Source organism: Vicugna pacos, chromosome 25, assembly GCF_048564905.1.
Source record: "Vicugna pacos chromosome 25, VicPac4, whole genome shotgun sequence".
NCBI classification, from domain to species: domain Eukaryota; kingdom Metazoa; phylum Chordata; class Mammalia; order Artiodactyla; family Camelidae; genus Vicugna; species Vicugna pacos.
Genome location: NC_133011.1, coordinates 12997936 through 13020508, shown reverse-complemented (window position 1 = coordinate 13020508; position 22573 = coordinate 12997936). Strand labels below are relative to the sequence as shown.

At 42.4% G+C, this 22573-nt stretch overlaps 1 pseudogene; it reads right to left on the bottom strand.

Annotated features, from left to right (window-relative positions):
* Positions 1–21571, bottom strand: part of LOC102530747 (basigin-like) — a 110208-nt pseudogene extending 88637 nt beyond the window's left edge.
* Between the last annotated feature and the right edge of the window lie 1002 nt (positions 21572–22573).

Sequence of the window (22573 nt, the reverse complement as noted above, 5' to 3'; positions counted from 1 at the left end):
CCCTTTTCCCCCTAGTTTGTTTTCTATGTCTGTGAGTCTATTTCTTCCTACCCTGTTTTTTGAAAAGAGGATGACAGTCCTTCCTTAACTCCAGCCACAATCCCTCCCCCACCATCCACTTCCCTTCCTTTTGTGTGATCCTCAGAGAGGACAGAGGCCAGTGGTCCCCACCCGACGTGAAGGGCCCTTTCGTGTTCCAGAATGTTCATCCGATTGCCCTTCAGCTCTGTCTCCTCTGGGCAGCATCACCCACTTCCTTCCATCTCTCCTCCAGGGGTCTCCTTGGAGCCCTTACACTGTAGAGTCTGCGAGCGCCCCCACTCCCTCCCTGAGTGAGCAAGCCACCCAGAGAGACACTGGGTTTACAGGGCTGGGTCAACACAGAGATGTCACAGAGCAAACTTCAGAAGGGCCAGAGAGCCAAACACAGGCGGATTGGGGAGGAACCCACAGGAGGGTGAGGATAGGGAGAGTAAGAGACTGGAGCGGGTGGAGCATGCAGGCAGGGTTACGGGGCGGGGAGAGCTTTGGGAAGGTGCCCCTCCTGAAGCATCCTCTCCTGATGACCACCCCCACGACGGGACACTACCCCAGGACTGTGCAGGCAAAGAAGCAAGCCATCTCCTCCGTCAGATGCCCTCGACAGCCCTCCGCCCCAAGCAAGGCCCTGCATAAATTCACAGCTTGATTTTTGGCCTCCTTCACCTTCCCTTTCCACTCCCTCCCCGGGCTTACCTGTCCAGATTCATCCATGCTAACATGTTAAGTGGCTTAATGTATTGCTTCTCTTGAGAAGATCTATACTTTTAAATAGGCAGCTCCAGCTCAGCTCAGCTAAGCAAACATTTAACACAAGGGAGGTGACAAGTATTAGGCCAGCAAGGGTGGTGACTGGCTGCTAAAAATCACCACCCAGAGAATTCTGCCTTCTCTACCCAGACCCTGTGAAATTCTTACCTGACACCAGTTCCTGTGCTGACAGCTCTCTTTGTATCTGCAGTTACCCTCGACCCAAGCCTCCTCCCTAAAAAATGCCCTAGCCCTTCTTGGTGGGAGGCTGACCTCAAAGCCCCCTTCGATAGCCTCTCCTCTGTCCCCCACTTACTATCTCTCTGAACTGTACCAGGTTATGGCTAGAGAGCTGCAGCTTCTGAAAGCACGTAATGAAATAAGACGGCAAAAGGGCCGTCTTGATTGCTGCTTTGATGAGAGTACCATTCTTCTAATACACAGAACTGCAGAAAGCGTCTGAAGGCATCACCTGACCTTCCATCCAGCCCCTGGGACAACAATATAATTAACTTGCTTCAGCACCAGCTTCCCTTAAAAAAAGATATAGAACTCTGGTCTATGGGCATATTTATGGGCTGTATTCCTTGGAATAGAGAGTTGTTATTTTCCATGGAATTGCAAACATCTTTATGTTTATTTTAAGCTGTCTATTCTCTGCCTTCGTAATTCTTTAAGTATTAGTTATGGCTTATCTGGGGCTTAAGAATAAGAAAGAGGCTACTACTCCGAAGTGCAGTAAATAACTTCATATGTAAGCTCCAGCTGGGAAAAGAAATTGTAAAGCTAAAGAATTCAATTTATTTCCCAACTCCCTCTGGGCTGTGTAACCTTACAAACCCTTTGAGGCAAGTTTCAGAATTCCAGCAGAGTTGAACTGGAATATTTTTTAAAACATTGCTTGAATTAAGTAAGGATGGGGTCCCCAGGATTGCACAAGAGACAGTCCAAGGTTATACAATTGTTTTCCCACCAGGAAATATCTTGATCCAGGATACAATCCGCCTCCAAATGAATGGTCTCAATCTATTGAAGAATCAACCCGAAGAAGTCACTTTCTCCCCAACCCACTTTCCTAACAGAGCCCCATTGCCCATTAATCATTGGAGCTTAAAATTTTAAGCTCATTTAATATTTTCTGTACAGACTTGCTCCAAGATGCCTCCAATGACCTAGATGCTATGGTCACCATCTGCTCTGGGTCGGTGATCTGGGAAGGTCCCAACACAGCAAATTGAAGACAAATACAAAACTCTTTGAGTCGTCTGGAAGGAGAGAGGAGGACTGCCCTGTCTCACAGGGTTGGCGCTATAATTTGGCATTTGCGCTACAAGCCTCGCTAAGTCACTCTGCCTTTGAAAGATGCCTAATCAAGTGGCCAGAAGTGGAACAGAAACCGTTCTGCCCTCCTGTGCCTTGGATGTGACTGTTAATACCTCTCTACAGGAAAGGAGCTAAAAACATTTTCAAAGAGAAGGGTAAATCCTCACCCGCCAAGCACAAACACATTGCCTACAGTAAATAAGCTACTTTACCGTCCTAACCCCTGCATCACTGTGTATGCTGTTATGAGAACAAGGTACATTCTCATACATTATCTTATTCAATCCCCATAATAAACCCACAAGGGCAGGTAGTCAATGCCTGTTTTACAAAGTGGTTGCACAAGGGCATACAACTATTGAAAAATAAAGCTTGGGTTGAACCAACAGATTCTCATTCTGATTCTTGTGCTTTTGTGCTACTTTTATTACTCTATGTTGCTTCCCAGCCTGATTTTGATAGAATTTGATAGAACTGTCTGCCATACCGCTGAGGATATGGTTAACCAAAGGCGAGAAGGGAGTTGCCAGATGTGAAAAAACCCTTAAGGGTTGGAGTGAGTTATGTTTCTAGATGCTTAGAAGGACAATTTGCCTAAATGAGTGAGTGATTCACTGTCTGTTAGGTTATGGGATTCAATACAGATTAGGTGCTGACAGAGAGCTGCAAATGTGGAGACTAACCGAAGTGAAGTTAATGGTTGAGGCATTCCATTTTAGGGCACACATTTTGAAATCCTGTGAGATTGCATGGTTAAGGGTACTTTCCTTGGATGGAACTTAGGAGATAGGATTGGACAAGTCACAGTGGACTGGCCAGATCCAAAGGAAACAGAGATCCTGTTATTTGCTTCTAGCCTTTTTTTTTTTATGGTGAGCAAGATAAAACCAAGCCTAGGAAATTCCACCAAGTGCTAACCTAGAAATTTTTACTGCTTGAGATTTTTACATTATTTCAGGCAACTGTATTCTTAACAGAAAAAGTTTAGGCAATTACTTTCTAATAAAAAAAACCTCTGTAAAGTATAAAATACATATGGAAAATTGCACCTATCATAATGATAGGACTCAATTTTCACAACTGCTCACTCTATAACCAGCACCCAGGTCAAGAACATTGTCAGCACCCAGATGACCCCTCCTCTTTCCTTTAAATCAGTACTTTTTCCCCAAGGGTCACCTCTCTCCTAACCGCTAGATTTGGTCCTTTCCTATAAAATAAACTAACCTCCTGTTAAGATATTTCATTTTGAAACACTTCTCATCTGTGTGAAAGATTAGAAAACCTCAAATAATTACCCGCTTACAACAGATCGCTACGCTGACAACCAGTCAGTATAGTTAAAGCATAAAAGACCGATTTTCTAAGGCTTTTTAGTCTTCATGGAGACTGCAGGGGAGCCTCAGACATGCCATATTTGGAGACAGTCAGGCTTGACATTTGAATCTTCAACTTTTTCATAGAAAAAAATGTTTTGTAAGATGATAAGCAAGAGTAAATATTTTCAGACAATTTCAAGAAATGCTTTTGAAATCTTTCCTATAGGAGGTTGGGTCAAGCTCTCCATTTCTATCTGTCTTCATTCTTTCTGGTAAAATCTTGATCTATTGTTCAGCACAAGGATTATTCCCCGTCAAATCCAGAGCTGCATACGTGTTGTTAGAAAAGTAGTTAGTATTCAAGACACCAGCAGAAGCCCTTTCTAAATTAAATGAAATTTCAGTGTGGTTATATAATACCAAATCAGATTGTCTGATTTTAACAGAGATTTGGTTAAACTCAATTTTATATGTAATTTTCTATTTGTAGAAACTAATAGAAGGAAATTGTAATAGACATGAAAGAGAACAGGAATCTTACAGAGTTTGTCATATTCTGCCATGTATTAAAATGATAACACTGATTTCATGGTCCACTATTTCATTAAATTTCCTGCTGTCATTAATGCTTTTATAATTAAAATAGCCTTAAATTTAATTCAGAACTTACTACATATTTACAACTTTCCCCTAACAGTCAGCAATCAGATTTTAGAGGGTTTTCTCCTTAAAGGGATGTGATTAACCTTTACACCAGAGCCTGTATTTGATTTTGGCAGCCCAAAGAAACAGGAAAGAAGAGTTTATTTGATAGGAATTTTGCATAAAGTATTTCTTAGGAGGTAGGATTATATATCAAATGAGGTTTAGTGTGCTCCAAGGGGTTTTCTTTTGAATTATTAGCCTGTTGAGGGGCAATCTTTTTGTTGAATGCAGCATTGGCTCACAACCTTTTGAAGCTGATACCTTATTATATACATGTGCATGTATGAATGTATAAACATACTATATATAAACATATGTGTGTGTGTCACTCTCTGCTCATCTGTGAAACTTCCTTTACTATAAATGTCTCTGTGTAAAAATACATATGAATTTGTGTATATTTATGTACATGTTTGTATGTATTTGTATGTATACATACAAATGTATATATGCCTTATACGTATGTATTTGTGTGTATATATACATACATGTATGTATTAGCATGTATGTGCATTATATATCTAGGGATATACACATACATCTGTATCATGTGTATGTGTGTACGTATGCACGTGTGTACAAATACACATGTATAGTATATAGATACACAAACATTTATAATAAAGGAAATATAACAGGTGAATAGACGAGAAACATGTTTTTATATGGTATGTTTATATATAGTATGCTTATACATACACGTCTACACAAACATATAACAAGGTGTCAACTACAAAAAATTGAGAGTTAGTACTGCATGCAACATGACACCTATATATATATTTGTGTGTGTGTGTTCATTCTCTACTTATCTGTGACATTTCCTTTTGTTATAAATTACATTCTGGGTACCGGTAGATGGATGGATCAAAGATGATAGAATTCTGACTCATTTCTCTGAATTCTTGTACCAGTTCCAAATAGCTCTGTGATACATTTAAATATAAATTAAAACTAATGACGGCCAAAATTTATTGAGTGCTAACCAAGTTCCAAGCATGTTGCTAAGTGCTTTAATCCGTACAAGCACCTCACAAAGTAGTTGCTATTACAAGCCCCATTACGCACATGAGAAAGCTGAGACTTAGGGAAGTCAAGTGACTTGGCCAAGTCCCACAGTTATAAATGGTAGAGCCACAGCTCTGATTCAGAGCATTCTAATGACAGAGCCACATTGTATCCCCTCCGCTGCCATACTGCCACCTTCGTGCTCCTAACCTCTGTGCTGCTGACCTCTCTTCTCTTTTCTGGAATTTTGTTGATAAACCCTTTGGCATATTCTCCCATATTCACTTTAGAATTAGGTAATAATGTTTCCAAGCATCCTATTTGGATTTTGATTGAAGTTGCATTTAACCTATAACAATATAGGAGAATTGATTTTTTTCATAAATATTTAATCTTCCCATGTAAGAATATGGCATTGTTTTCTATTTTCTTGTCTCCACTTTTAATGTTAATAAAATATTGCATTTTTCTTCATATAAGTCAAAAATATTTTTTCCATAAATCATCCCTCGTTACCATATTTTTATTAGTGCTGACAGTAAGATCTCTTTTGTTTGTGATATTAAATAGCTATGGTAGTTATTGTCAAGAACCATGCAGCATCTGAGATTTTACTCTAATTACAAGCTAGCATGCCAGACTGTTGCTGTTTCATGAATACTGCTAGAAGACATGAGACTCTTGGGTCAGAAAAAGGACTTTACTATTCATAGTGGAAGCAGTGGCCGGAATGTCAGCCTGATGCTCTTGTGGCTTCTCCATCTCCCTGTGGGGCTGAAGCAAAGGGCTTGTCACCACACACGGTGGGCAGCATTTGCAGAGAGGAACGCTGAGGTTGGGGGATCCTCTGCTTGAGAAGTGTGCAGTAGGAATCCTGCTCTTTCACCGGGTGGAGATGTTATCTCATCCCTCAGCGTAGCTTACTGCAAACCCAAGCCTGAGAGCCAGCCAGAGTAAAGCGTGTCAGGCCAGGGCCTTGAATTCTTGGCACAAGAAGCAAGAATATGCATGGACACTTAAGACGATGGGGGACTGCCTCTCACGAAAGGGGTATGTGAACGTTCTTGGGTTCTATGCACTTGTCTCATACGCAGCAACTTTGTTGAATGCTTACTTTGAGTGACTTTTCAGGTGACTCTTTTGGATGAGGTACAATCATTATTTCCTTTATACATATTTTTTTAAATGTATATGTCAGTGTAGTCAAATAACATCATCAAGTCAAATGATATATCAAACCTGGATAGCAAATTTCATATCTGGAACTTAAACCCTAGTATTCCAATTTCAAGTGCTTAATTGTTTGAAAATAAATTATCTATTTTATTTGAAAATATATTTTTTATAATAGCATTTACATTACCATATAGTATTCTCATCTGTTTATATATGTGTCTCTGAATTTGAATTCTAAGCTCTTTGAACAGAGGCTGAGTTTATTCATCTTTTCTGCCCTAGTGTCTTATATAGTGCCTGGGGGTGGGCCAGGATAGATGGGCCAGGATATATACGGATGGATGGATGGATGGATGGATGGATTGATGGATATATGACTGCATCTTTGCTCTACATTTTCAGTATTATCTAAGAAAGTTTCTTTGTTTACCAAACTTGTTCTAAAAAAATTCTGTCTAAATTTTACTAGATTGTTTCTGGGTAAACAGAAAGCAAACAGCATGAATTTCTAAAAAAGTCTGGCAAAGGTTAATGCATTTGTTTGATTTTAATGAAGACTATAATGTTCGATGGAGCTGATAAATATGAGTCCTCACATTTACCTTTAATTAATAAAAAAATACGAAGCAAAGTCAGCATATTTTACGTATCATATTTTGGCTTTAATTTCTTAAGTACCCAGGACATTTGTATAAAATGAAGAGGGCCTGTTCCAAGAGTCTACAATTTGCCTTAGCCTAGTACTGATGTGTACTGTCAAAGTGAGTTCTTAAAAATGTACATCTGATCATGTCACTCCTCTCTTTAAGGAGTCACACACACACCCCTTTCAGAGGTTCCCTTTTGCCTTCAAGATACAAAGAGCTTGACAAGAAATCAAAGCCTCTTTGATCTGCCCACTTCTCAAGCTTTGCCGCTTAGGATGACATATCCCCAAACCTAAGCTTCAACAACGTCAAAATGATTGGAGTTTCCCAAGCAAGCCCAGGCCCCCAGGCCTCTGCATACCCTGCTTCTCTCTGGGACACTTTCCTTGTGTGGCTCCCTGGCCGCTATTTAGTCATCTTTCAAGATTCATTTCAAATTTCACATTTCACAGAAAGCTTTCCCTGAATACTCCTCACTGTAAACTAACCACACTCATGTTTTCATCTCCACTGAACTCAAATCATACTTCATAATACTTTGCTGCAATTACTCATTTGCAAGTCTGTGCATACCTACTGCATCTAATTCATTGTTTTGCCTCTATAGTCTAGCACAGGACCTGCAGGTACCTGAAACTATTCATTCTCTGCCCTACCCTTCCCTTCATGGCCAAAGTCTTATGACCAATAAGGGTATTCATGAACATTCAGCTCTGAGACCCACCTCCTGTGAAAACACAGGAAGAATTGGCATCTTAATGTTGCTCAATGTGTTTTGTTAATGCTCTTCAGCAGTCAGGAAGTCTGATGAAAAGGACATTATACATTATATATGACAATACAGATCCTAGGGGTATGGCGAGGGACAGGTGCCCACACACACAGGAGGCAGAGCATCAGCGACTGCACAAAAGCAGAGCTGGTCTTGAGTGGATGTGACAGTGCACTTCCAGATACCTCCTAGGGGAGCGGGGAGGGGGCTGATGGCTCAGCCTAGTTCCCCTCTGGAAATCTCCACCATGGTGAAGGGTCATCCCAGTACCTGAGCTCTCTGTGGGACTGGCTGAGGATTTCCACATTGCTCAAAAGCACTTCCTTCACTCCCATGTCAGCGTGGCTCCTCCGAGCACTCCCCAGTGAAATTCCTGCTTGAAAATCTCAGTCTCAGAATTTACTTCCTGGAGAGACCCACCATAAAACAGAGGTCTTATATGTGGTAGAATCTTACATTTGTGAGTTCATGGAGAATGCCCTATTTAAAATACTTCTCCCATTGCTTTGTGTTTTGAAAGCTTTGGAATATTTTTAATTCTGTTATCTAAATGCTTCCGGGAGCGATATCTGAACTTCCTATTAGCTAGAACAACCAAATGAATGAACAAATGGACCCCGTGTTTTCAAACATTTTGTTTCTTTTTTATTTGTCAACAGTGTAACTCCAAATCATAACTTCAATTCAATATGAGTGAACCAGTGTTTAAAAATGAGCTGATATGCTTATTACCTAAAAACAAAGAAACATGACTTTTTTGTTAGCTTATATGCTTTTACTGCAAATAAATACATAATGTTTAATCCTGATTTCTTATTCAGTTATTGAAAATAGCAATATGGAGTCTCATTATTATTTCATGTCCCCCAAGAACAGCATCTCCTCTAATCTCTTCCTTTTATTTTAAGAAATGAGGAAACTAAAAAAGGAAGGAACAGAAGCCAAAATGATAATGCTTCATCACCAGGACTTCCATCCGTGATAATCACACCTACAGGTAACTGGAAATAACCCGCTGATGTAAACCAACGTGCGTGTGTTCTTTTTAATTAACTGAGCTCTCTCTTCCTTGTCATAAACAGACTCTTTATTCAAACCAGCAAAATATCGGGGCCAGAGGATCAGTATCAACTTGCTGACTGGCTTCAGTATCTGAAGTGCTGGAAGGCAAGCAAAGCCTTCTGCAGTGTCCCATGAAACTGCGCCCGTAAAGATGGCTCCAGGTGATGGCACGTTCTCCACTGACAAAGCTATTTGGGAGCAAAGTCGTCAGGTAGGCAAAGTGTTTCTGGAAACCTCCACTGCCTTTTTTTTTTTAAGTACTCCCTTTACTCTCTCTTTCTAGAATTCTCATTCTTCCAAAGGACCCAATACAGTTCTGCCATTTTGCCCTTCCTTTCTTCCTAAGATAAATCAGACAGGGAAGCATATCTGGAAGTCTGTAAGAAATTCCCAAATCATTCAAATAGCTGAAAAGCTTGTTTATGAATACAGACGTCCATTCACCTCATTAGGTATTCTGACTCCTGCCCGGGTCTGGGGTCAGGCCCTGGAATCTGTATGCTTAACAAGTATCCCCAGAGGCTTGGGACGATCAGCTAGATTTGGGAACCACTAATCTATGAATTTCATTCATATCGAGCATTTACAACTTCATGATTAGCCTTCTCTAAGGATTTGCCTTTTAAGGAGCATCTTAGAGAAAGGCAGTACTTAACTCAAGGGAATGAATCAGACCAAAAAGCAGAGAAGAAATTGGAGGTAATTGGACAATCCATGTCAACTTATCCAATGAAACCCCACAGGAGTCAGCTACTCTATCTGCCCTTTGAGGTCCATTGAGGTCATCTGTGCCTGTGTCGATGTCTCTCCCCTCCCTCCCTAGCTGCTCCCTCTCCCTCCTCTCTTTCCCCATCCTTCCTCCCCATCTCTCTCTCTCATTTCAGAGATTTATATACTAGTCCTTTCCTTTTTGAAAAAGCAAAACAATCATCACAAGATGCTGTAATTTATAAAGGAATGCGAAGGACAAAATTAAACTAAAGAGCTCAAAATTAAACTGTACACATGAGGACAAGCAGCCTGAAATTGCTCGGTTATACAGCACTGCCACAGGAGGCGGCAGCCGCTTCCTCGTGACTAACACCAGGCAAGTGGCCCCGTGCTCTGAAACTGCGTGCGTGCGTCCTTGCTGCCCACACTCTGATGCAGGCAAACAACACGAGGTCTCGGTACCAGCTGTTAAAAATAAACTGGGAGCTCTCAGAGGAAAACCAGTCTGTGCATCGAGGACACACCACGGGGCCTTCAGCAAAGCAGCTCTCAGCCCCAGGCGCTGGCAGCCACCCCAGTGCGCACAAGTGGCCCAGCCCTCCAACCGGCCCCGGAGAAAGACTGCTGCTTCAGCACCGTAAACGGGAAGACAAAGAAGCAGCATTTCTGGGTCCCTCTGTGAGAGTCATTTTTGCCTCAAGATTTTAAGGAGAGACCAAACCAGCCCTGACGGGGGTTAGGAGTCAAGCACCTGCAATTTTCTTGCATTAGACACGTGGGTTCAATAAAAGTCTCCACGATTTTCTGAGGCTATTTTTCCCTGCATCTTGAGCTCATGGGTCGTTTAAAGGAAGATTAATCCAAGGGCTTGCTGTATTATACTTTCCTCGTTAAAATACTGCATTGGAAGACGTGTTTAATACCCAAGAATCCTGCTGATCCTCTTTATTAAGCTCTTTAAGGAAACTCTTTAAACAGTGAGTGGAGCTGAATATTACAGCTTTCATTTAAGCTGAAGATTCACTTTACTACCAGGGTGCTTCCAAGCAAGGTTAGATGATCCCTCAAGACATATATACACACAGCTCTGTAATCTACATGTTACCCTGAACTTTTCCAAGGAGAGAGAGACAGGGAGCGTCTGTAGGGAGAGAAAAGCAGCTGAGTGGCCCTACCTCTGTCCGCAGCCGCACTAAGTGTTCGTGCAGGATAGGAACCAAAACAGCACATTGTCATGAAGCGCCTGTTACAGAAGCACCATTCAAACACGGATAAACCAGCAATATTACGAGGTGGGTGCTACTGGGAACGCTGTTTCATGAGGAAACTGAGGCAAGTAACTTGCGCAGATAACCCACCCAGGAGCAACTCAAGTCCACAGCGTGGTCATTCAGGATGCCACCAGTTCATCAAACCTCCCCATCACCTCCAGCCCTGAGCGCACGTTGTCGGCCGCGCATCCTTCCTCACTGAACCCCAGCCTTTGGTCCCTGTACTCCCTCTTCAATCTTAAAACCAGGTCTGACCCAAAGGGGCATCAACACATCACAGCAGAAAGAACAACCTGCTCCTTCCCTGACTTTTTCCTGAGTCATCTTACACAGGCCTGAGCTTCCACAGCCTCATTTTTAATCAGGGTTATTACAAAGCTCCTGTGAGTTAACATATGTGACAAGCAAACCGTAAATTGTAAAATGTTCACCAACCTTGGTCATCCTTATTAATAACGTGTGAGACATACTCGATAGCAGTGAAAGAAAACACTGCCGGGTCAGACACAGCCACTGTATTTGGTGGGAAACCAGGTTATGTTGACAGCTGAATAAGGTCATAAAACAGACTAGGATATAAATATATTCCTAGGACCCCGAGTCAGTAATATTGAAAGCAGGTAATGAATAAATCTTCATGGTCATCATAAGTTATATCTGTACAATATTTTAGAGTTTATAGAGCTCTTTGGTTATGGTGTTCATTTTATTATACAAAGTTATGTACTATAGGCAGAGTATTGTCAAGTGCAATCTGTGAGCCAGGAAAATGATTGCTCTGGACAGACATGTTCAGATAAACGCCCACTCTGCAGCGGACTCATTCCAGCTCCTCAGGGGATCCTGAACCCTAAGTGTAACCTTCCCGACTTTAGTAAGGGAATGAGAATAATAGAGGAGTCTCAGAAATGTTTCCCCCACCCTCACTCCAAGCCCTTATTTTCAGATATTTTTACGAGAGAGTGGTCCCCTAGGAACCATATGTGTACTAATTCTTGTTGTCTGTGTAACTCAGAAATCACCAGGCAATGGTAGTGAAGGCAGGGCCAGTGCACACCCGGGTTCCCAGGACCCTTTCTGCGTGAGCGCCAGGATGCTTCGCACAGGAGAAGGGGTTTCACTGAAGGGCCACGATTCATCCCATGATGGGAAGATCATCTATTTTAGAGGGCACAGGCTCAAACCTGCTTCCTGAAGAAGCCCCTCGAGGACATCTAGGGCTCCAAGAGAATGAACACCTGTGTTGCAAGCTTATCAGTTAAGGTGTTTTCAGCTGCAAATAAAGGAACACTCAACTGAAAGGTGTGGTTTAAACAGTACAGATATTTTTAATGTCGCATAATAATTAAAGGTATCTGGTTTGTAATAGGCTCCATAGAAGTATTAGCTGCTATTATTGCCAGTAATACTAATAATAATCCCTATTTTTACTATCATTATCACAAGTAAGTCAAGACAAGGAAGGTCCAAGTTGGGTGCAACAGCTCAGGGACCCATGTACTTTTCTTCTTTGTGCTCTGGCATTCACAGTGGGACCTTGATGCCCCGTCTAATGCCCCTCAAAAAGGCTGCAATGGTTCCAGAGGGTCACATGCTGACAAATCATGTTCAGAAAAGAAAAAAAAAAAAAAGGATGCTGCCTCTTTTCTAGGAAGAAAAGCCTTTTTTCCAAACCCTTAGCAGACATCTCTTCGTGTCCCATGGGTCAATCCTGAGTTACTTGCCTATGCGCTAGTTGTAAGGGAGGCTGGGAAAAGAGGAACTACATTTTCTGTAGCAGGCGAAGGGTTTGTCCTATAAAGAAAGGGAGTGGGAAGCTCCTGGAAAGGCAACTAATACTGTCAGCCATCCATAATATTAGGCTAGTTCTCTCACTAGAAACTGCTCAGAAAGGTTAGGGCACTATCGGTCCTACAACACTGGGCTTTCCGCAGAGGTAGGGAATTCCTACGAGAGAAAAAGATGCCATCAGACAACTCGAGGTTGGCAGGAGGAGATTTATAATTTGGAGTGAGTCTTTTCCCTTCTGCCTATGTTAGGAAAAGGCATTCAGAGTCTGAATAAAGGTGCCACATATTCCCTAGCAAGAGATCAATGTAATAGAAGCAGATCTCCTTGGGAAATGGCAACGTTTGTAATGGAGGTTCCTGGAAACAGCAGATCATTTCCAGCCCAGCATCCACCAGAGCCCGTCAAACAGACAGCCGTGCAGGGCAGCAGGTCACTGGAGAAAAGGGACTCTGCTGGAATTCAGTACCACTAGAGGACAGGGAATGATCAACATCTGGCAGCTGTGGAAGCCCTTATGAAGAGAGTGACCATTGCCACACCCTTCACTGCCCCATTGTCCACTGATGAAATGGAATGAATACATCAAACTCCAGGAGAAAATTTCTGTGGAGTTACATGGAATGACTGGATATAGAGGCAATCTGGTTCAGACACGTTATTTTGAAGAAGCAGACGTTGGGGGTTGAATTCCTATGGCTCTAGAGTGAAGTGCTACTCTAGTTTATTTCCACAAAACTCACCCTAAGGGGTGTTTATCAGGGATTTGTCTACAGTCAGGCTGAGCCCACAACGGGGAGTCTAGACCTCAGGGAGATCCTGGCAGTCGACTGGATGTTAGCCTCAGTGCCAACTATCAGAATGAAGGAAGGACTGGGACACTGGGCTACGGGCATCAGAGAACATGGCCCCGGTTAAGAACTAAGGCTCCAATATCAGGTTATACTTCAAGTCCCACTTATTGGATGCATGAACTCTGGCCAATTATTTAACCTCTCTAAGCCTCAGTGTCCTTACATAAAAACAGAGAATAATGATTATACCTTCCTCACAGGGTTGATGTGAGGATGAAATGAATTAATATCTGTACATTTCTTAGAACAGTACCTTGCACATGTAAATATTAGTGACTCATTGTCAGAGAGCAGGTGAAGAGAAGGCCTATAACCAGTCTGAAATCAAATAATGAATAAGTAACTGGATTGTGGTAAGTCAGTTAACCAAAGGACCCAATGCAAGGGGGTGGGAAATCTTGGGGGGGGGGGTACAACCTCTTTTGCCCACAATATAAATTATTTTTATTGCATTGACTGGACTTTTATAAGGCTATTTGCCTATGTTGGGGAGGCAGGTAACAAATCTCTATGAAACTATTTGGAATGTCTCCCAGCTGTGCACGGGGGAGAAGCTGGGCTGCAGAGGGCTGGACCCATTGCAGTGTGCAGCACAACACCCACCGACCTGAATGGAGACAAGGCACACGTGCTATTTAACCTTCCTCATGTTACGTGGAGGAAAGAGATCTGGATGATGTGAGGGTGCACGTGGAAATGTGGACGACAAGCATATCTGTGGAACTTGAGGCGACCTGAAACACTAGTCCTCCCGGGACAGGAACGAAGCTCATGAGCTGGGATACGGCTTGGGATCCATGCAGCCCTAGACCCCAGTGACTCTGTCGCCCCCACCAGCCCCAGAAGTTCACAGAACTCCACTGGAATAATGAGTCAGCCTTGTACTGTCTCTCCTTGTAACTCTCCTACTTTGGCACTTGACTAGGCATTAAAGGACCCTCAGAGGCCCAGGGACACAGACAATGATGAGACAGTACCCAACCAAGCCACCTTGGACACGAGGAGGGAGGAAAGCCTTAACTTCGGTACCAACTTCCCCTTAAAGACCTTCGCGAGTTTAGTGACGCATGTTGATACTTCTATTGGGACAAAACATAACAAAGCTATAATTCTGAGAATTTATTATTATGAGTTGTTTGTTTTTCCCGTATGTTTTTAAAATCTCTTATTTCTCTCTTTTTAATAGTCATTTGTGAAAATTACAGCCTGCCGAAGGGAGGCGCCCAGTGTAAGGGAAGAGAGGCGTATGCCCAGGGTGAGAGCCACAGGGAGCAGGCAAACCTCAGGGCCTGTGTCTCTCACCCTAGAATCTGTTCTTGGGGGCTCTTATTTGTTTGGGGGGCTTTGTTTTACACAGCCAAGCTCAGCCTAAAGAGACATGACAATGAAATGTATTGTGGTGTCCTGGATGTGATCCTGGAACAGGAAAAGGGCATTAGGTAAAAACTAAATAAATCTGAATATAAACTGTGGACTTTAGTTAATATGTTCCATATTTAAGTAAGATGTTAACAATAGGGGGAACTTGGTGTGGGGGTGGCAGAGAGAGGCATACGGGAACTCGCTGTATTAGCTGCTTGACTTTTCTGTAATTCCAAACTCCTCTAAAAAAGCAAAATATTTGATTTAAAAAAAAGACCCATCCCTAGCAATACATAATTTAGACATTTATCCAATTCACTTGAATGGCAAGTGATTCAGGACACTATAAATACTTCCGTATAAGGATAAAAGATGACTCATGCAACCAGAGGAAGATTATTAGAGAAAACATTAAGATCACAATTTATTGGGCCACCATTTGACCTTGTCAACCATCATGTATCAAAACTGTCATCTCTTTACTGTTCAAAATGCAACCTTAACTTATGAACAGAAAAACTTACTGAGGAGAAGCAACAGGTTGTAAGTCTATTGCCATGACTCTTAGCTTCAAACCCTCACAATGAGCTACTTGATTTAAAAAAAAAAAAATCAGAGTAGAAAGTGCCAAGCAGGTAGTGCTTGACAGAGGGCTGGAACAGGACATTGAGTTCCTCGTAATGAGAAAGTTCCTAACAAGAGCCGTTTCAGACATAATCAGCTCAGGAGAGAAACTCAACAGAACAGAATGAACATTCTAATTCAATTTACATTATTATATTGATGATGCATTTATATAGTGCTTTTCGCCAAGGCTGTCAGGCACGTTAGGCTAAGTTCTGCACAACAGAATTCAAAATATTGAAAAGGAGATCTGCCCTGTAATATTCCTCACCTTCAAAAGTCTTTAAGGAAACCCACAAAACCACATTTTGGGGGCAGATATGGCTTAGGAACTGCAGCTGCCTCAAGAGAAACATTCATCAAGATTTTACTTCTCATTTTTCCCAACTGGATCTTGAAAGAGAATGGCTGCCCCACTTTCCCAGTCGTTGTGGCCAAGGATGAAAAAGTGAAAGCCCCGTTCAGTGTTGGACGCGCCGTGAGCCTCTTACAGAGGTGGTGGGTGATGGTGATGGAAGGTGAGAAGGCAGGACGTAACTGACCTAACCAATGTCCCCATTTCCCCTTTAAAACTTAATTTACATTATTATGCTAATAACTGTGTTCCTTATAGAAAAACAGAAAATTAAGATAAGGAAACATATTTTGAAATACTTGCAATCCCAAATAGAACTATCACAAACATTTTGGCACAACTCTTCAGAATTTTAAAAATTCTGTACTTCCATGTAGGAATTCATATACATGTTAATATTTTTAGCAAAAGCAAGAGCACTTTATACACACTACTTTAAAACCCTTTTCACTTCAAAATATACGTGAGTATACTGGATAGATAGCCATGCCCATGAATATAAATCAATGTCATTGTTAACTGCTGCATAATATTCATTCTGTGGATGTGCTATAATGTAAACAGGCACCTCTTGTGGATATTTAAGTTGTTTCAATTTCTTTCTTGTCATTAACAAAAACACCCCAGTCAACATCCTAATATACATACGTCTATACAATCTGCAACTTCCTTATTGTAAATTCTTTCAAATGGATTTGCTTGGTTAGAAGTTAGAAGGTTAGAAGAATTAGAAGGCATGAGACATATGACCAGAGTATTTTGCACAAATACATCTCCATGGGTGCTGTATCTATATGACGTACCAGTGTCTCCATATCCTAAGCACTTTTCCTTAACTGGCTTGTTTTCCTCTAATTTGCGATCCATGTGGCAGCTCAGTGTACAGTCGTATGGGTTATAGGTCCCTTCAGACCAAAGATACCGTGTCTGTGACTCTCCGTGGCCAGATGTTTCATTTGAGAGAGCATTATTTCCAGTCTGACCTTTCTCATTCTCACTGTCTTTGTAACTTGCTAAAATATTTGTGTTGAGCATCTGCCTTTCCTTTACCAGCTGAGATGAATCCAGAAGTATAGCTTTCCTTCTCTATTTAAAGCTGTCAAATATATCATTACCAGGTTTAGCCCAGAGAATTTACTGAATATTTGTCTTTGTTCAAATAGTACAGACATATCTGCTGAAAGAAATTGACAGTCTGGTAAGTTATCTGAGGGTCTTATACTGAATCTGGCTTTGCCATAATGGTCTCTGCTTTCTGTTTAGGGGAAACACTTATTCATTCACCCCTTCATTCATTCATTCATTTATTCGCCTATCCATTCACATTTGCCAAGGAGATTTAAGCTATAAGTATCTGGACTCTCTCAGGGGAGACCTTTCGATAGAGTCATCTTTAGCTAGATCACTTAATGTTACATAGTTTACCAACAAGGACAAATGAGATAAGGGTAAGCATTTATGCAACAAATTTAGGTGATCAATAACAAAATATTTTAATGATTCTTTTTAATAAAAGCAAATCAAGTATAAAGAAAGCAAAAAGCAAAAGAATCATCTGTAATTGTATAATCCAAAGGTAATCAACAGAAGCAACACATTTATTTCTATTTTCTGAACCTTTATCTTCAACATAATCCCAAATAATAGCTGTCAAAGAATCACTTTCAAAGGCCTCCAGGATGCAACTGAAAACATCTTTCAGCTGTTGTTTACATAAAATGAATCATAACTGACCGCAAGGAAGGAAGGAGGGAAGGAAGGAAGAAGAAAGAGGAAAAGGAAAGAATGTAACACCAGGGAAAAGTGGAAAGAAAATAAACTGAGAAAAATACACAAAAGAATGAAAATTGCTAGCGGTTTATAAAAGCAAAGGAAAGAATACAGAAGAAGGGGAGAGAAGGAGCTAGGATCAGAGCAAATCCTTTTATTAATCAGTACTTTTAAAGGTTGCAAGTAATAAAAACTCGATGTGAAGTAGGATACACAAAGAGTAGAAGATTATTTGGAAGCATACCGGTGTCTTTCCAGTCACTGAAGAAAAGATTAAACAACCAAATCCATGGCAGAGTTAAGCTGTTCCTCCCACACAGTAGGAACCAGGGATTCAAACCCACTAGGACTCTTTTAGTCTGTCTCTTATCTTTGCTTTTCTCTGTGTATCACGTGCATCATGGCCCACTGCAGACTGTCTGATACCATGTAATAGAAAACACAACTGCCAAAAGTTGGCAAGCTTCTCAACCCAAGCCTCCCATAACCTGAGAGAAACTCACTCTTTCCTCAATTCCAGTTAGGAACACCCCAGGGGTTACTTTGAGTTGCCCACTTTGGATAATTTGTGCACACCTGAACCAATCACCTGTGGTGAGATAGGTGATGTCAGGTAAGAACGTGGTGGCTCCCTCTAGAACCTCAGAGCTAGAATGGAAGGAAAAGAGTTACCGAGAGAGTGGGATTGATTCCAGAAGGCTCTGGACAGACAAACTAGAGGTGCTCACTGTTTTTCTCAAAGCAGCATGATTCCAAACCATTTGGAAGCAGTTTGAGAGGAAACAGATCATGGTAGCTTGAAAGTGTAAATCAAGCAGGCTCCTCCATGGGTCACCCCACCAGTGTCTGGTTTGGGGGTTCCTTTCAATGCCTGGCAGCAGCCCCCACAATGCTGGCATAGTTCCAAGAAATATGAAGCACCCAGAAAGACAGATTCCTCCGAAGCCAATGTGTTTTCTGGTTCTAGAGTCTTTTACAGCTCTCCCATTTCTGAAATCCATCTCCTAATATTAGAGTTCATGAGCAAGCCAGACCAGTAGAGGGCACCTGTGAGGCACAGAGGGCTGGGGAAGGGGGCTCCATAGTTGCCTGGGAACTCTCCTGTGCTGAGCTTATGCCAGAGCCCAGCAGTTACTCATGATGAGATGGGGAAATGGGTGGGGAATCAGGGTGACACTGGAGAGGAAGAAAACCAGCCTGTGAGTCAGGTCTTCACTCAAACAAGAAGCCCTGGCATTCAGTGGCATGGCTCCGGGCGCATTTCACCTACCCTCAGAAAACACGATGCACCCAAACCTGTTTTTTTTTCTTCTCAGTGTCAGTCCAGGCTCTTATTTCCCTTTCATTTACCTGGTACTCTGAGTAAGTGAAGTAAGACTTTGCTTCAACGGCATTCCAACTGTCTCTGTTGACTCAACTTTTAAAAAACAGGCCATCTGTCCATCTGTCCTGCTGGATTTTAAACTCCCTGAAAAGCCGGGGATCCATTCGATATCCTTTGTACTACTCTCTCTCCTGCCTTTCCAGGCTCTTGGTGAAGTGTGGCAAGGAAGGCTGGGTAAACATTTGTTAAATCGAGTCAACATATAATCGTACAGTGCTTTGACGTAGTAAGAATGCCTACAATGAAAGGAGGCTTTACAACACATTCCCTGTATAAGATTTTGCTGATCCACCCTTTCCGCTTTTAAATCTTATTCAGTTGGCTTCAACCAATGTTTATCGAGTGGCCTACTCCGTACAGCTACTGTGCTAAGCACCCACTACACGGGTTCAGTGAAATGATTGCTACAGCTCCGAAGAGATGGACAGATGGAGGCTCACAAAGAAAAGTTAGACTGCTACAGAAATAAGGAGTAGGCAGACCGAGCTGTAACCACTATTTGCTGTCAGGATGTGGGGGATGAAGCTGACAGCTTCAAGCTGGCTCCAGATCCCAGCCCCCTTCAGCAACTCTTGCACCAAGAAACCCAACAGGCAAAACCCAGCATTTTGCTGCTGCTGTTGTTGCTGTTTTAAGAACAAGCAGAGTGAGTCAGAGGGGCCCGTTTTTTTCACTTCTCTCCAAAGAAGGGCATGGAGAGTTACTCCATTTGAAGAGTCACAATGAATGTGGAGCCAGCCACTGCCTTCTATCAACTAGATTATTCAGGAACCTTTTTTACAGACCACTTAAGGCTCAGTTGCACATAATTGCACATTTGGACAGTTAACAGCATGGTCTAGTTTTGTTTCGTTTCCCTTAGGTCGTTCCCTTTTTGTGAGTTTAAACCTTCTTTTTCTCACTTGGCAAAAGCAAATTTTGTTTTGTTTTTTTAACTCAATGTCACATGCGTTGCCAAAGAGAGAGTGATTTCCCTTCTCTCCAGACACGAGGCTCCCAGTGTTGAAAAACTTCCAGGGAATAAGTTGCAAAGTCAGTTCAAAAGAAGCCTGAACATCCCAGGCCATCCAGCTCCAGAAATGCCAGGAGGTTGAAGTTTTGCTTCTTAGTCATCCTGGGGATAAATGAGGATGACACAGCTGTGTCACTAAGAGGAAAGGCACAGCATTCAATAGATCTGTCACAGGTCTTCCATCACCCTGACAGATGTGGGCCCTGGGGAACAGTCAACAGAACTGTTAGTCTGACCACGTCTCATCTCTAAACTCTGCCACCACCTCTCATGAAGGCCTGGCCTCTCACTGCCTCGACTGTACACAGAGGAACCAACAATTCCTGCAGCCTCTCCTCCCTACCTATGTTCAGCGGGCAGAGATGAGGAGTATCTTCTCCTATCCATCCATCAGAAAAAATAAAGAATGTCAAGTATCAGACAGAGGTTGAGACATATATATAAATGTTTTATATATACATACATCCTCTATATACATATACAAGATTTATGTGTGTGTATTTATGCATGTATAACATATGTGTATGTATTTATGTATATAAATATTTTCTTCCTCTGATTAGACTGTGGACTTTTAGAAGCCCCTGGATTTGGGCCACAAATACTTCATTCCTTCACACTATCCCTTTGCTTTTTTCCTTCACTTTCCTCCTGTTCCCTGGTTCTCTAAGCTTTAGTGATAATGGTGACTTTCTGCTCCTATGCCACACCAGGATGGAGGCTCCCCAGGGGCCAAACCTGTGCCTCCTTCTGACTGGGATGCCCGTCTTCCCACCCCCTGCCCCCTCCCAGCTTTGCCTGATGGTTTACTCCTCTGCTTCATCACTGCTTCATACCATTTCCTCAAGAATCCTCCTCTGGAGTCCCCCAGACTCTCTTTATTTGGGTCTGTGAATTTCTTTTTCCATGCTTTCCTCACATGCCTGTTGAGCCTTAGGCATGAGACACTCAAAAGCTTTCGTTAAGCCTGTCTACTGTGGGCTTTACCATGGGGTGATCTGACTGATCCATCCCATTGGCCAGTCCCGGATGTCAGCATCTTTACATAATCTGTCTGGACTGGTCAGGTTCCCCAGAGAAGATTCTCCCAGGCTCCCGCCTAAAGGACAAAGGCCTGGCTGCCAGTATTCTGGAAACCATCAGACCAAGACCAATGGGCGTCGCAGCATTTACTGTGTAAATATTCACTGGCTCCTACCATTGTCAGGAAACACCTACATTCGTTTTCTGTTGCTAGTCCAACAAGTTACTACATACTTAGTGGCTTGAAAGAATACACATTGATTATCTTGAAATGATAAAGTTTAGAATCAGAAAGGATTTTACTGGAATAAAATCAAAACACAAGCAGGGCTGGGTCCTGTTTGAAGGTCCATCTCCCTGCCCTTTTGGCCCCTAGACGTACCCACCTACACTCCTTGGCTCATAGCCTCTTCCTCCATCTTCAGGGCCAGGAATAGCAGTCAAGCCCTTCTCATGCTGCTGTCTCTCTGATCCTCCCTTTTCTGCCTCCTTCTTTCGCTTATAAGGCCTCTTGTGATTACATGGGCCTACCCAGATAATCCAGGACAATGTCTCCTCGCAAGGCCAGATAATTAGCCACCTTAATTCCACCTACGACTTCATTCCCTTTTGCCATGTAACCTAATATATTTGTGGTCCCAGGAATTAAGATATGATCCTGTTTGGTGGCCGGTATTTTTGCCTATGACAGCACCTGAGTCTTCACATGTGCCCTGTCTGCCAAGTCCAGAGACCCTTGGTTTTATCCTCCTCATAAACTAAACCTCCTGTCTTCTCTGTGATGAGATGTGGAGGGGGTGGCAATTAATGACTAGGAAGACTGAGGAATAGGTTTGGAGGGTCTAACTACAGTACTTCTTAAAGAGAATTTCAACAAATCTTCCTGTTTTTATTTCTACCTTCACCCTCCTACGTCTACACGTACCTGGTGTATATGCCAGATAAGCCAACTCCTGAGGCTGTAGAAGAGTCTGCAGATCACACCCGCACACGGAGTGGCTTCTTGGCTTTCTCCCCTGACAGTTTAGGACTCAGCTTTCTCAGGTGTCTTTGAGTCAATTGCCACTCATGTGTTTTCTTTCCAGTTTCCAAAATTTCATTACTGTCCTCTTCTGTTCTCTGTGTCCTTGTGGTAGATTGATTACAGAAGTATTTCTTTCCCTCCTCATATGCATGCACCTTGTAATGTAAGTTTGCAGCTCCTCCAATTAAGAGATGGGGCCACCATGCCATCCCTTCAATCCAGACAGGCCTTGTGACTTATATGGCCCAACAGAACCAGGCAGAAGTGACAATACGTCAGATCTGAGGGTAAGACCTCGGAGACCTCACATGCTTCCTTCCACTCACTTGTTTGGAATTCTCTTCCTTTTCTATATGAACAGGGTCCCTCTGACCTGATGGAGGATGGAAGCCTGAGTCAGCCCAGTGGTCCCGTAGAGGTCAGCACAGCTGCCCCTGCCCTGCAGTTGACTCTAGATACTGAAGCAACCCTGCTGAGACCAGGTAAATCCTCTATTTGAAGCAGCTCGTACTGCTGATCCACAAAATCATGAGCTAAAAAAAGAGTTGTTGTTTTAAGCCACTACATTTTGTGGTACCTTGTTACGTAGCTAAA